The 15,788-nt window shown below is 37.7% G+C and overlaps 1 long non-coding RNA gene across 1 annotated transcript in view; it reads left to right on the forward strand.

Moving 5' to 3' along the window:
* The first annotated feature begins 751 nt into the window (after positions 1 to 751).
* Positions 752 to 15,788, forward strand: part of LOC122436724 — an 88,167-nt gene continuing 73,130 nt past the window's right edge. The window contains exon 1 of the long non-coding RNA XR_006268088.1: positions 752 to 1,095. This is a non-coding gene — a long non-coding RNA (uncharacterized LOC122436724). The remainder of the gene's footprint in view (positions 1,096 to 15,788) is intronic.

Genomic DNA, 15,788 nt, shown 5'->3' on the forward strand with positions numbered 1-15,788 from the left:
AAAGTAGAATAAAATACTAATCATAGCTTGTTCTTTACCTAAGTTCACCCTGGAAGATGTTTCTTTCTATTTCTTATTACAACTTCTTAATTTAGTTTATGCTTATGTAATTATTTGTTTATTTCATAAAGAAATTTACCAGTAAAATCACTAATTTTTAAGAAGAAACCAAATGTATCTCAGAGACTCTGTCAATGTGTAATGTCTTCTAACACTGGCCAAAAATAGCAGTCGACTAATTTTGAAATAACTCTTTTCTCTGTAGAATTCTTGATGCTATTCTCATTTGCCTTCTTTTCTTGAATCCTCCACCTTCAAACTCCCACCCCGGAAAAAAAGAAAAACAGATTACAGTAAATTTTGGCAAGGAATTCAATTTGCATCATTTTCTTAGAAGTCACGTGCTTTGGATTTCCTCTTGTTTATGATATATTAAAATGCCTTCCAGATGTTTTTAATTATAAAAAAAAATCTTCAAGAAAGCAGAGTAATCCACAATAAAATTTCCTCTTTTTTTTAATGGCCAATAAATTAGTATATCCCAGCTTATCAAACTGCCCCATAATTCTGAGGATGACCTCTTTAAAGAAGGTCAGGCATTGAGTTAGACAGCTAGATTTGGGCAGATACAGAATTTTACCAAGAACACTTTCAGTTCCTGTTTTCAATTGAGGCTGCTCCCTGCCTGGGGCCTAGCCTGATGTAAAAGCCCATTGGCTGGAACTGCTTAAATGTCCCACACAAATATAAACACCTCCACAGTGTTGAGAAGATGAAAGGCACAGCTTATTGATATTGTATATGCTAACGTTTGGATGTGGGACAGAAAAGACAGCCTTTAACTGCTGGTATGTAGTGCTGAATCTGGGCTGCATGAAGAGGTTTTCATTTACGGATGTTGGATGTGTGCCCAGATTGCCATAGTAGAATTCAGGAAAAAGCACAGTAAAGAGAAGAACCACAGAATGGTTTGGGGAACATCCACATGAGGCAGAAGAACAAATACATCTGAAGACTGTTTCCAGAAATGAAAGGACTAACCACTGGGGAACAGTTGTGAGCCCCCCAAATCCCAACCTGGCCCTCTACTTGAAGGTAACTGTCTGTTCATCCTAATTTTCATTCAGAGTAATAGTAAGACTGTAATTCAGCGGAAAGGGAAAGAGAGAGCGGGCAGGGCAGGGCAGGAAGAAACCTTAGCTTGCTTTGCCTGTTGTTTTAAGCTTAACAAGGAAAATAAATGTGTTTTTCTTTTACTAATGTTACCAAAAGAGAAAGAGCTTTGTGGATTAGAGACATGGTGGCTTTTTAAAATGTATCTGCTAATTATCTCTCATGCGGGACAGACCAGGAAACTTTGAGGGCATAGAGATTTTGTGACTCACAATGTAAATTTAAATTTGAATGGGTCATTGATTCACTCACTTCATAGAACATTTTCTGATAATTAACTCTCTCATCACTCTACTTCACCCCTTCTCTTTGTTTGTAACTTTAGCATATTTGCCAAATATGTGTAAATGATAACGGCTTTGGAGAGGTAGTTCATCAAAATAGGTATCTGCAGGGACATGGTGCTTGAGGAAATGTTAAATAAAGAAAATCAGACACTGTGACATGTACAAACTAGTCACATAATCCATATTTATTGAACTCCCATGTTATACAAAGAAAAAAAAAAGAAAGGATCCTATAGAAGGGAAAAATTGAAAGAAGTTTCACTGAATAAGAGTGAGTGGATCAACAGGAAAGCTATGGGACTACCATGGAGGTCTTCCAGCTCAAAGATTAGGAGACTGGAATTTGCAGGAAAGAACAGGAGGACTGAATATATGTTTCAAAGGCAGAGAGGAAAATAAAAAAGATCACCAGTAAGTCAAGGACAGTTACCTGGCTACAGGCATTTAAGACTTGGGTTTTGTAGACATGCACAAAATAAATTCCAGATGGGGTCAAAATGTTATTATTTGTTTCTGCAGTCAAAATATGCCTATTAGTGATGAGCAGAAGATACCAGGACAAAGGAATACAATGTGGGATTATCGATTGACAGCAGCATTGTCTGTAGTGATAGCACTATAGTAAGAAAGGAAGGATGAAGGAAAGTATAACTAATGACCATTCTTTATAATTACTTGATGCAATTTGAGTTGAAAATTTAGAAGAATCTCTGCAACACTGTCGCATTTGAGAGAAGAACAGATCAACAGATGATACCATGCAAAATAGGGCAAATTAGGAAACGCCCATCCTCACTGAAATGATGAGGCTTTTGTAGTTACCAAATAGCATCAACCCAATGAATGGAGGTAAAGATTGAGGAGCTCAAGAACTGAGCTTAGTAAACATTTCATGGATTCTTTACCACTCTGCTACCTACCTGGGAAGCCCTTAGCAAACATTTACTTCTAACTTATTTCGAATTAGCCAGAAATATGCCTGATTCCCAGGTGTGCTGGTGGTAAAGAATCTGCCTGCCAATGCAGGAGATGCAAGAGACATGGGTTTGATTCCTGGATCAGGAAGGAAACAGCAAACCTGGAGTACGAAACCTCAAACCACTTCAATATTCTTGCCTGGAAAAATCCATGGACAGAGGAGCCTAGTGGACTATAGTCTACGGGGTCGCAAAGAGTCAGACATGACTGACCTACTGAACACACAATACGCACAGGCAGAAATATGGGAACTACTAAAGAAGCAAGGGTCATCGGTTACTGTGGGGCAAGAATTCTGTTAGCTATTCTAGCCAGATAATGCACTGGCTGATGTGGCTTCAACCAAATTTCATCTCTTTTAGATGTAGGAAGCCCACTCTAATCATTTGAACTTTCAACTTTAGGAGGAAACCAAGTGGAACAGTTAAAGAACAACTCCCAGCCCTTCCTCCTGCTAAATCAGAGCTGTACTCCACAGAGAGAAATAGCCCAGCCAGATCACTCTTTTTTTTTTTTTTTTATTAGTTGGAGGCTAATTACTTCACAACATTTCAGTGGGTTTTGTCATACATTGATATGAATCAGCCATAGATTTACACCTATTCCCCATCCCGATCCCCCCTCCCACCTCCCTCTCCACCCGATTCCTCTGGGTCTTCCCAGTGCACCAGGCCCGAGCACTTGTCTCATGCATCCCACCTGGGCTGGTGATCTGTTTCACCATAGATAGTATACATGCTGTTCTTTTGAAATATCCCACCCTCACATTCTCCCACAGAGTTCAAAAGTCTGTTTTGTATTTCTGTGTCTCTTTTTCTGTTTTGCATATAGGGTTATCGTTACCATCTTTCTAAATTCCATATATATGTGTTAGTATGCTGTAATGTTCTTTATCTTTCTGGCTTACTTCACTCTGTATAATGGGCTCCAGTTTCATCCATCTCATTAGAACTGATTCAAATGAATTCTTTTTAATGGCTGAGTAATATTCCATGGTGTATATGTACCACAGCTTCCTTATCCATTCATCTGCTGATGGGCATCTAGGTTGCTTCCATGTCCTGGCTATTATAAACAGTGCTGCGATGAACATTGGGGTGCACGTGTCTCTTTCAGATCTGGTTTCCTCAGTGTGTATGCCCAGAAGTGGGATTGCTGGGTCATATGGCAGTTCTATTTCCAGCTTTTTAAGAAATCTCCACACTGTTTTCCATAGCGGCTGTACTAGTTTGCATTCCCACCAACAGTGTAAGAGGGTTCCCTTTTCTCCACACCCTCTCCAGCATTTATTGCTTGTAGACTTTTGGATAGCAGCCATCCTGACTGGCGTGTAATGGTACCTCATTGTGGTTTTGATTTGCATTTCTCTGATAATGAGTGATGTTGAGCATCTTTTCATGTGTTTGTTAGCCATCTGTATGTCTTCTTTGGAGAAATGTCTGTTTAGTTCTTTGGCCCATTTTTTGATTGGGTCATTTATTTTTCTGGAATTGAGCTGCAGGAGTTGCTTGTATATTTTTGAGATTAATCCTTTGTCTGTTTCTTCATTTGCTATTATTTTCTCCCAATCTGAGGGCTGTCTTTTCACCTTACTTATAGTTTCCTTTGTAGTGCAAAAGCTTTTAAGTTTCATTAGGTCCCATTTGTTTAGTTTTGCTTTTATTTCCAATATTCTGGGAGGTGGGTCATAGAGGATCTTGCTGTGATTTATGTCGGAGAGTGTTTTGCCTATGTTCTCCTCTAGGAGTTTTATAGTTTCTGGTCTTACATTTAGATCTTTAATCCATTTTGAGTTTATTTTTGTGTATGGTGTTAGAAAGTGTTCTAGTTTCATTCTTTTACAAGTGGTTGACCAGTTTTCCCAGCACCACTTGTTAAAGAGGTTGTCTTTTTTCCATTGTATATCCTTGCCTCCTTTGTCAAAGATAAGGTGTCCATAGGTTCGTGGATTTATCTCTGGGCTTTCTATTCTGTTCCATTGATCTATATTTCTGTCTTTGTGCCAGTACCATACTGTCTTGATGACTGTGGCTTTGTAGTAGAGTCTGAAGTCAGGCAGGTTGATTCCTCCAGTTCCATTCTTCTTTCTCAAGATTACTTTGGCTATTCGAGGTTTTTTGTATTTCCATACAAATTGTGAAATTCTTTAGTCTAGTTCTGTGAAAAATACCGTTGGTAGCTTGATAGGGATTGCATTGAATCTATAGATTGCTTTGGGTAGAATAGCCATTTTGACAATATTGATTCTTCCAATCCATGAACACGGTATGTTTCTCCATCTGTTTGTGTCCTCTTTGATTTCTTTCATCAGTGTTTTATAATTTTCTATGTATAGGTCTTTTGTTTCTTTAGGTAGATATACTCCTAAGTATTTTATTCTTTTTGTTGCAATGGTGAGTGGTATTGTTTCCTTAATTTCTCTTTCTGTTTTTTCATTGTCAGTATATAGGAATGCAAGGGATTTCTGTGTGTGAATTTTATATCTTGCAACTTTACTATATTCATTGATTAGCTCTAGTAATTTTCTGGTAGAGTCTTTAGGGTTTTCTATGTAGAGGATCATGTCATCTGCAAACAGTGAGAGTTTCACTTCTTCTTTTCCTATCTGGATTCCTTTTACTTCTTTTTCTGCTCTGATTGCTGTGGCCAAAACTTCCAACACTATGTTGAATAGTAGTGGTGAGAGTGGGCACCCTTGTCTTGTTCCTGATTTCAGGGGAAATGCTTTCAATTTTTCACCATTGAGGGTGATGCTTGCTGTGAGTTTGTCATATATAGCTTTTATTATGTTGAGGTATGTTCCTTCTACTCCTGCTTTTTGGAGAGTTTTAATCATAAATGAGTGTTGAATTTTGTCAAAGGTTTTCTCTGCATCTATTGAGATAATCATATGGTTTTTATCTTTCAATTTGTTAATGTGGTGTATTACATTGATTGATTTGCGGATATTAAAGAATCCTTGCATTCCTGGGATAAAGCCCACTTGGTCATGGTGTATGATTTTTTTAATATGTTGTTGGATTCTGTTTGCTAGAATTTTGTTAAGGATTTTTGCATCTATGTTCATCAGTGATATTGGCCTGTAGTTTTCTTTTTTTGTGGCATCTTTGTCTATACTCATATCAGATAAAATAGACTTTCAAATAAAGGATGTGAAAAGAGACAAAGAAGGACACTACATAATGATCAAAGGATCAATCCAAGAAGAAGATATAACAATTATAAATATATATGCACCCAACATAGGAGCACCGCAATATGTACAGCAAACACTAATGAGTATGAAAGAGGAAATTAATAGTAACACAATAATAGTGGGAGACTTTAATACCCCACTCACAACTATGGATAGATCAACTAAACAGAAAATTAACAAGGAAACACAAACCTTAAATGACACAATGGACCAGCTAGACCTAATTGATATCTATAGGACATTTCACCCCAAAACAATCAACTTCACCTTTTTCTCAAGTGCACACGGAACCTTCTCCAGAATAGATCACATCCTGGGCCATAAATCTGGTCTTGGAAAATTCAAAAAAATTGAAATCATTCCAGTCATCTTTTCTGACCACAGTGCAGTAAGATTAGATCTCAATTACAGGAAAAAATTTGTTAAAAATTCAAACATATGGAGGCTAAATAACACGCTTCTGAATAACCAACAAATCATAGAAGAAAATCAAAAAAGAAATCAAAATATGTATAGAAATGAATGAAAATGAAAACACAACAACCCAAAACCTATGGGACACTGTAAAAGCAGTGCTAAGGGGAAGGTTCATAGCATTACAGGCTTACATCAAGAAACAAGAATAAAACCAAATAAATAACCTAACTCTACACCTAAAGCAATTAGAGAAGGAAGAAATGAAGAACCCCAGGGTTAGCAGAAGGAAAGAAATCTTAAAAATCAGGGCAGAAATAAATGCAAAAGAAACTAAAGAGACCATAGCAAAAATCAACAAAGCTAAAAGCTGGTTTTTTGAAAAAATAAACAAAATTGACAAACCATTAGCAAGACTCATTAAGAAACAAAGAGAGAAGAACCAAATTAACAAAATTAGAAATGAAAATGGAGAGATCACAACAGACAACACTGAAATACAAAGGATCATAAGAGACTACTACCAGCAGCTCTATGCCAATAAAATGGACAACTTGGATGAAATGGACAAATTCTTAGAAAAGTATAACTTTCCAAAACTGAACCAGGAAGAAATAGAAGATCTTAACAGACCCATCACAAGCAAGGAAATCGAAACTGTAATCAAAAATCTTCCAGCAAACAAAAGCCCAGGACCAGATGGCTTCACAGCTGAATTATACCAAAAATTTAGAGAAGAGCTAACACCTATCTTACTCAAACTCTTCCAGAAAATTGCAGATGAAGGTAAGCTTCCAAACTCATTCTATGAGGCCACCATCACCCTAATTCCAAAACCAGATCACTCTTGTGTACAAACAGTATTCCTCGTGTTTCCCAGTGCATGGTCCTTGCCCTAGGTAAGTTTATTGTTTTGCATTCCAGGTATGTTCTACTCAGAAATAACCTGATAATAACCTTTGCTATCTCTTTCTTCTCTTCTCCCTTCCTCTCCACCTTGCTCTCTCCATTCTAGGTGCACTGGTTTTCTTACCACTCATGGAATGCACCAAGAATACTGTTATTTTTAGATTCTCTTTGTCTATATATTCTTATCTTAGATATCTGCATGGCTCAAACTCTTTCTTCCTTGGATATCTGTTAAAATGGGTTCAGGATAGCTCCACTCCCTACCCCCGATCTTGTTCATGCTTCTTTATTTGTCTTTAGATAATTTATCACCACGAGACAAACTACACAATTTTTAGGCTTTTTGTTTGTTTCTGCCACTTGAATGTAAACTCCATGAAAGCAGGATATTTGTCTTTTGTTCATTATTAGTCTCCTAAGCCTCAAACTGTGGCTGGCTCTTAGTAGGTACTCAATGAATATTTGTTGACTATATGAATAAGTACCCAAGGAAAAGTGCAAAATGCATTTGGACCACAGTGGTGAAAGGCAGTATCAGATGACTCATAATTAAGTATCTTTCAAACTGCCTTTTTGTACATTCACACACACACAATAGTCTTTTAATTCTTATAAATCATCAGCTAGTTTCTAAAATAGAGGATACTCAGTTAAAGTTGAAGTTTAGATAGGCAATGAATATTTTTATTATAAGTAAATTGCTTGCATTTTTTAGGGAAAAATTATACCAACTTTTTCTTTATTATTTATCTGAAATTTAAATGTAACTAGGCACTCTATATTTTATCTGGTAAGCTTATGCTGTAGGGAGCAACATAATGAAAGAGAGTTGTGTGAGATTCTTCAGAATTTACATAACTAATGTAAGACATACCAATCAGGGGGATGGCATACCATAATTCATACATACATCTCTGGCCTTCATAGTTTTGGGGCAGATTAAGGGTACTGATCTTATAGCTACACCACTCAGGGAGGTTCATTTATTTTTTTCACTTAAAAATCATTCTTGACCAATTATTTTGTAGTTTTTGAGAATCCTAAAATGTATTTAATGTTGGTGTTGCTTTTTTGCTAACCACATTCTCTCCAAAATTTCACAGAGGTCTTTGTTCTAAGTGATTCACAATGCATTATGGTGGCTCTTTGGCTTTCTTGCTATCTTCTTATCAAATCTAACTTCTAATTCAAAGTTATTTATCTGGGGCATATTTCTTTAGTACTGATTATTAGCATTAATGTGGACAAGTGACTGGATTGACTTTTAATAGGCTGTAATTTTAAAATGATAATTGTATTGAAATTAAAATAACTACAAAATAGTAAAATGATTTAAGATAAATAGAAGCATGGCTTAAATGATCCTGACAAAATAAGAATGTTTAGAAGCTAAAGAGATGCTTTCATAAGGCTTAAATGTAAAACTATGAAGTTGTAAGATTCTTAATAACTTTTTAAAATTATAAATTAATTTTTAAAAAATTATTTCAAATTGTGTGCACAAAGTGTTATTAATATTTTAAGTCACACTATTTCAAAATGCCTACTTTAAAGATTCACAGAAGTGCAGTGGCCTTGTATAGGACTGTCTCTGACCTCAGAGGCTTAGAAGTACTTTGAGAGGTAGTATGAAAAGAAGTCAAACAATCACAAGAAAATTGCTCACTGTGCTGTCAAGTTTGAAAACCAAAAAACTCGAAGAATGCAGGAGTCATCATGGGATGGAACAGTTGGAAAGCTTCACTGGGAAACGGGGGTTTAATTTGTGCCTTGTAGGATGGACTGAGGGACTTCCCAGGTGGTGCCATTGGTAAAGAACCTGCCTGCCAATGGAGAAGATCTGAGGCCCAAGTTCAAACCCCGGATCAGAAAGATCCCCTGGAGGAGGGCATGGCAACCCACTACAGTATTCTTGCTTAGAGAAGAATCTCATGGACAGAGGAGTCTGTTGGGCTACAGTCCGTAGGGTCGCACAGTGTTGGACATGACTAAAGCAACTTAGAATGCACACACAGGATGGGCTGGGAATGTATTCTTGGAGAGGAAGATGAATGTAAGGTCAAGGAATAAGCAGTATGCACAAAACTTTGAAGAGGAAAATAAGAATAAAAGTTGGAAGAGCCAGAGAACAAGGAAAAAATGGAATACTTCTATTAGGAATTGCTGGGACATGATCAGGAATAAGAAACATTAGTCATATTAGTCAGAATCTTAGGGGCCATAACACAGAATTTAAACTTAGTGTCCTGGCATATACAACCATCGTATATATGCCCATGGCAAAAGTCAGCTCAGCAAAACTGGCTCAGGATATGTATATACCCTCCCACCCAAACTCGGAGGACAGTAATTGGCATTTTCATTTTTTGAGCGTATCTTTAAGGAAAGTTGTCTTCCTTTACAGATTTTCTAGCTTGCAGAGTTATTTCTACTCAGAATGAAGCTCCACGAACTTCTGTCTGTGGGTACAAATCAATACTTAGGTTTCTGAGAATTTCAAGTGGGTCGGTGGCTTTGTGGCCAGAAGGAAAGTCTAGTTTGATCCCGCATCCTCAGCACAGGCAGGTCCCCCATTGGACAGCCACAGGGGTTCAGCCGATGCCACAGTCCTCAGATCAGGCACCAAGATTATTTTCCAAGTGCTAATCTAAGACCAGGCACACTGTTCAAAGAGATGTCACTTCTGTGCCATTCTCCCCAATGGAAGACAGAGGCATTTTTGTGAGATATATTTTTGCCAGCTCTTCCATCAGAGAATATTTATTTGTTCATTAATTTATTTTATGAACATTGTACAAGTTACACAGTACAGTACCTTCTGATCATTTATTGCCCAGATTTACACTCTGTGACTTGATAGAAAGTGCAGCTCCGGAATGGAGCTCTCTCACTCCCCGTGTAAGCAGTTGTGCTGCGAGTCACAGGATAAAGACATTCTTTTTGGACACTGTAATTAGCACTTGTCTTATTTATACATCTCCTTTAACACTGTGTCCCTTTTAAAAATATTTTATTTCAAAATGGCTTGCAAGGAAATAGCTTGGCATGGATAAGAAAAAAAAAAGAAGAAGAAACAACAAACCACTGATAAATCCATCTTTAAAAACCACAGTACAGAAATTACAAGAGTAAGTTAACATTTTATGTCTTAATCTCCTAGCACCATTGTTCACGCTTACTGTTTCTTGCAGAATATTCAAAAGGTATTTTTTCCCAGTAGACCAACTCTTTTTTGTTCACACCTTGGAAATGTTTTGCTTGTATTAAATAGCACTATTATGTTCTCAGGCACCTATATTTTGTAGGCCCAGCCTTAGTAAAGTGACTGGTCTATATGGTTTTCCTCTTCTATTATTTATTTTATCTCCTCCAACTCTTCTTTCAAACAATTAATAGTTACCAAAAGATTTATTAAATTCCTCACCAAAGTTTCCCTACTAAATGCAAAGTGGGATTCTGCCTCTAGCAGAGCAAGATGCAGTCACTCAACAGTCCAAAGATTTCTTTTCTTAATTCTTAAATGTTTCCCTTCCTCCATCCCTTGTGAGATAGGTGAGAAAAGCAATTGCCCCCACCACTTAATGCATCACAACTCAGAAACTCACTCCATCCTTGTAATTTTGAATCCCAGCCCAGCTGGCGGTTCCTGGATTTCAGACTCTGAATATGAGTTCAGCACTTTTAAATCAATCACTCTGAACAGTATTTCTGTCAAATGGAAATCTTTTCTTCTTTGGCAGAAAGACTTTCCTGATTTCGACTGCAGCCCTGGAGAACTGAACAGTCTCATAAATGAAACCAGGATGTAGGAGAAAAATTAAACTTGATATAATTTTCTAACGTTGTCATTGGAAGAGTCTTGTTCCATATACTGTTCAGTAAGATGAAGGCACCTCTGTAGCCTGTAAGATTTTTCAAACAGTTCCCTCATTCCTGGCAAATGGGTTACTACAGTTTGAGTAGCAAGGGGTTACTTGGAATAGGTGGAAATAGAAGGAGAAATGAAATACTCCTTGGGTTCCATTTCCCTAACTTAAAATTCTCCTTTCAATTATTAAAACACTTTTAGAATTAGTTGTTTCATAAATTTTGCTTGTTATTGCTCTTAGCAGGTTACATCCTCCTCTGAATGTCCTGTTGGTAGTGGTGGGATTGATGAGACAATATGGAATCCTCTTGGCTTAGCTATTTTTGTAGCTGCAAAAATAATACCTCTTCCTCCATTTTCCTTGGACAAGCTTTAATATCAAGCCTTAAAAATAAAGAAAAAATGTCAAAGCTCTGAAAATGATATAAAAGCCCAAATCTCTTTGGAGCCTTAAATAATAAAAAAAAGTTTATAAATTTTACTTTTCATAGAGTGCTATTCTTGACTCTTCACATATACCTTCTGTGACTACATGATCCATTGGGCCCAAGCATCAGGGTAATACAGAAATTAATGCTCCCTATATGCTCAACCTTCTACTATGCTCTTTATTTTATGTATACATGGATCTCCTATTATATAAAATAATGTAAAATATACACAGAAAGAGAGACTATAAGATTTATTAAGAAACATCCATGGAGAGGTGCTAATTTTTAACACCAAATTACGTAGAAGGAAACTTATAAATGTCATTCCCTGCCAGTTTTTATACAATGACTATGTTTCCTATAGGTTAATTTGCTCACAGTCCCCTAAATTTTCATATAATCCCTTAGATACTTTGAAATTATTGTATCTATAGACAACCATTGATTTATGGACATTAAATAAGAGATTTTTGAGCTCTCAGTCACATTGGAGTTGGTAGTTACAAAGAACTGTGAATAGCGAATAAAAAAGATTTAAACACAAAGTGAACATAGCTGACAAATTTATGGGAATAATTTGGAAATTATTATAAGTACATTCATTCATTCAATATTTATTCAACACATATTTATTGTTTACTATTATTGAATATTGAGTGCCAGGTACTATGTTAGCTATTGAAATTCAGTGGTAAGAAACAGAGACTTGGTTCTTGACTTCATGAGTTCAGGACACTGGTCTCTGAAGCAGGAAGGCAAAGTTCTTGAATCCTTTAAAGAAATGTTGCTGGACTCCATTACTATAGAATTCTGAGAGCACAGCAATAAGAAAGGATCTCTAAGGAGCGGCCATGTAAGAGGTGTACTTCAAGTGAACGGCTAAGAAAATTATACAAAGTTTAAGATAAACAGCAACTTGAGGATCAAATATCCCAGGCTCATTACCCAAATGAAACCCATGTTTATATTTACACCAGTGGTCAATGGCTGAGTGGAGTCCAGGACCCACCTCTCTCTTTTATTTTTTCAGAACCCATATCGCTTGACATCCAGGAAAATACTTATCAAATGAGTGCTCTTTGAATATTTTTATAATAAAATTCCACTTTTGAGTGTGTAAGAAAGAAAGTGTTATGCATTGAATTGTGCCGCCTAATTCATATGCTGAAGTCTTCATCTTCTGTACCTTAGAATGTGACCTTATTTGGAAAAGGAGTCATGTTAGATGTAATTAGTTAAATTAAGATAATGCCTGGCTGGCATAGGATGGGTCCCTAATCCAATATGGCTGGTATCCTTGGATAAAGAAGAAATTTGAAATCTGACATATGTGTACACACAGGGAGAATCCCATGTAAAAATAGGAGTTACACTGTCAAAAACCAAGGAACTACCAGAAGCTAAGAAACAGGCCTGAGACAGATCCTTCCCTAGTGCCTTCAGAAGAAGCAGGAATCTGTTGACACTTTGATCTCAGATTTATAGCCTCCAAAACTGAGATAACAAATTTCTGTTGGTTAAGTCATAATTTGTGATACTTTCTTACATAAATTCTAGGAAACTAATACAGAGGGCAGTTCCATTTGAGGTTTACTCAGTTTGCTTTTTCATTCATTTACTTATTCATAAAATAAATATTTATTGAGTACCTGCTATGTGCCAAGGAATGCACAAATCATTGGGAACACAAAGATGAATAATACCCAATCACTATCCTCAAAGTATTAAATAATTATATTGCTGGGTTCCTCCCACCCCAGTCCGGGGTCCACCTCTATCTGTGTGGTTCTTTCCCAGTAAGTATGATTTATTCCTCCAATTGACCCTGAAAGACTAGATTCCACTTCTATCTTGGGCCCAGCCTCTTCACTGGAAATATATGAAACTGTTGCTTCCCAGAAGTAGTATCTCTCTCCAACCAGTGAGTCATGGACCAGGGTGGAATCCAGGCCAGTGACAGTCCCTTAGTGTGCTGTTAAACCAAGCATCTCACATGTCCCCACCAGAGGAGCACAGGGAGGCAGGCGCTGAGTCCCTGTCATGCTTTATCAGGGCTATAAAGTGAGTATTTAAAATTTTAAAGTTTTCAAATGAAATATACAAAAGTGGATTATTTAGCAGTTTATCAACTTTACCCTTCTGTGGCACAGGGAACAGACAATAAAATTGTTCAAAGGAGGCTTCAAAGCTACTTTCTGCCATTTTATTGCAACTTTAAAGAGGACTGAAAACAAAGCCCCTGGTAGGCCCCTGGCTGGCTCTGTGCTACCACTCCTGAGAGCGCCTGTGTATTCCTGCAGCTGATGCCGCTGGAGTCAGGCCCTCTCTGCCCTCACTGGGACCACACGGCCATGGCTTCCAGAGCGGTGTCTGTGACAACCAGAAACCAGAGGAACTGCAGGAACTCTGGCCCACCGAACAAACAGTGGAGCAAGTTGCCATGCAGTTGTCCCTGCTTCACAATTACCTGTTCCCTACCTCCATTTCCCAGTGACTGTCTGACCCAAAGGTCCCTGTCCCAACTGACATAGCAGCCACTTTCACGCAGAGGACAGTAAGAACAAATTCAAAAGGAACACAAAATTATAAGGTTATATCCCTTCAGTATTTTCTCTCTCTGAGTATGTTAGGAGTCTCACATATACACTTACAGGAAAGGAGGGAAACAAAGCGTATTTCTCCTGAATTTTGAGGAACAGCCATACTATTTATGGGCTTCCCAGGTGGAGCTAGTGGTAAAGAACCTGCCTGCCAATGTAGGAGATATAAAAAGATGTGAGTTTGATCCCTGGAGGGAGAAGATCCCCTGGAGGAGGACATGGCTTCCCACTCCAGTATTCTTGCCTGGAGAATTCCATGGACAGAGGAGCCTGGCAGGCTGCAGTCCATAGCATTGCAAAGAGTCAGACATGACTGAAGCAAGTGAGCAAGTGGCGCTATTTATGCTTCTAGAAATCTCACTGGGAAAAGCCTGAAAGATGAACTTTTAAGTAAATTTATGAGGGTCTTATTATCCATGGTGTTAGTACAGTTGCTATTTTTTACCTGAGGCCAACTCCCTTTAAATCTCACCTTTTTTATCTAGAAAAATAAAATATAGGCTCATAACGTCCAGAGTATCTTTTAGATGGCAGAAAAGGAGCCAAGAGGTCTAGTGCACCCCAGATCTCTTTGGGCCTCTTGGCCCTTCTTTATTTTTGTTTTATTGTCTCTTCTCAGCTGCAAGAGAGCATAACGGGAAGCTGAAATATTTTCCCCCATGGGTTTATAGAGGACTTCCTGGAATTAAGTGTCTGCCACAGTGGGTACCATCCTCTCACCTACCAGTCTACATACAGCAATGGGAGCATCTACAGCCGTACCTAGAAAGTAGGTGACCCCAAGTACAATGCAGAGAAAAATCCAGTTTCCAGAAAATGGCTGCGATCACATAAAGGAAAGAAAATTAAGGGAGAGATTATTGTTACAGTTATGGAGTCATTCATTTATTTACTTATCCAAAAGTATTTATTGAGCACCTACTATGTGTTGGGTTTATATTACTTTAGGGATGGTATAATGTTGCACAAAAACAAGCATACTTATCATCTCCACAGGTATCACAGTTTGATGAGAAGGAGGCATCCATCAAATAATGATGTAAATAAATTAATTAAAAGCACAAATATAACTTCTGTGAAGGGTAATTATGAGTGATATGTGGGCATAAAATGAGCCAGTTTTACCTAGTCTGGGTAGAGGTAGTGGTGAGAGGGTCTCAAAGAAGCTTGCCTGAGAAAGTAATTATTGAACAAAGGTTTAAAGAAATGGTAGGAATCAATTACACAGCTAGATTGGAGGTGGGGATGGGAATGGAGTCGGGACCATTCCAGGCAGAGTGTAGGAAGAAGTCAAACATCCTGTGCCAAAGGAAGAAGGGCACATTTAAAGAACTTACCTGAACACCTGGAGAGAAAGGTGTGAAATGAAGCTGGGGTAGTTGGTAGGAGGCAGCCAGTCCATGCAGGGCTTGGCAGGCCCTACTAAAGCCTTGGAAGTGATCCAAAGAGCAACGCAGTGCCACTGAAAGGTTTAAAACACAGAGAGTAACATGAGGAGAAAACCATTGTTCTTGCTAAGATCAGGTGGAATTAGCTGCAACCTACAAAAATTTCATGCTACTCCGAGCCCGGAGACACATCTCTAGAAATCCAAAATAATCCCAGTTTACCACGGGAATCCTAAAGGCTCAAACTAATTTTATTTTCTTGAACATTGATTGGATAACTTTATATTTTCCAATAAAGGAGATGGCAAATAGCTATTTAGAAATGCAGCAATTTGGACTGCACACCTAGCAAAGATTAGCAACTAATAATAGATTTAGAAAACAAAATGCTCCATTTGGAATATCTCAGCAGAGCCACCTGCTAAGAGAACAAGTAAAACTTTTTCACTATATTTCTGTATTACCTTTAATTTGCTTCAATATCTGTCCCCAACTTCTAACACACTATATACTCTAGGCTATCAAAAATAATCAAAAGTGATAA

The sequence above is a fragment of the Cervus canadensis genome, chromosome 2 (assembly GCF_019320065.1).
Source record: "Cervus canadensis isolate Bull #8, Minnesota chromosome 2, ASM1932006v1, whole genome shotgun sequence".
NCBI classification, from domain to species: domain Eukaryota; kingdom Metazoa; phylum Chordata; class Mammalia; order Artiodactyla; family Cervidae; genus Cervus; species Cervus canadensis.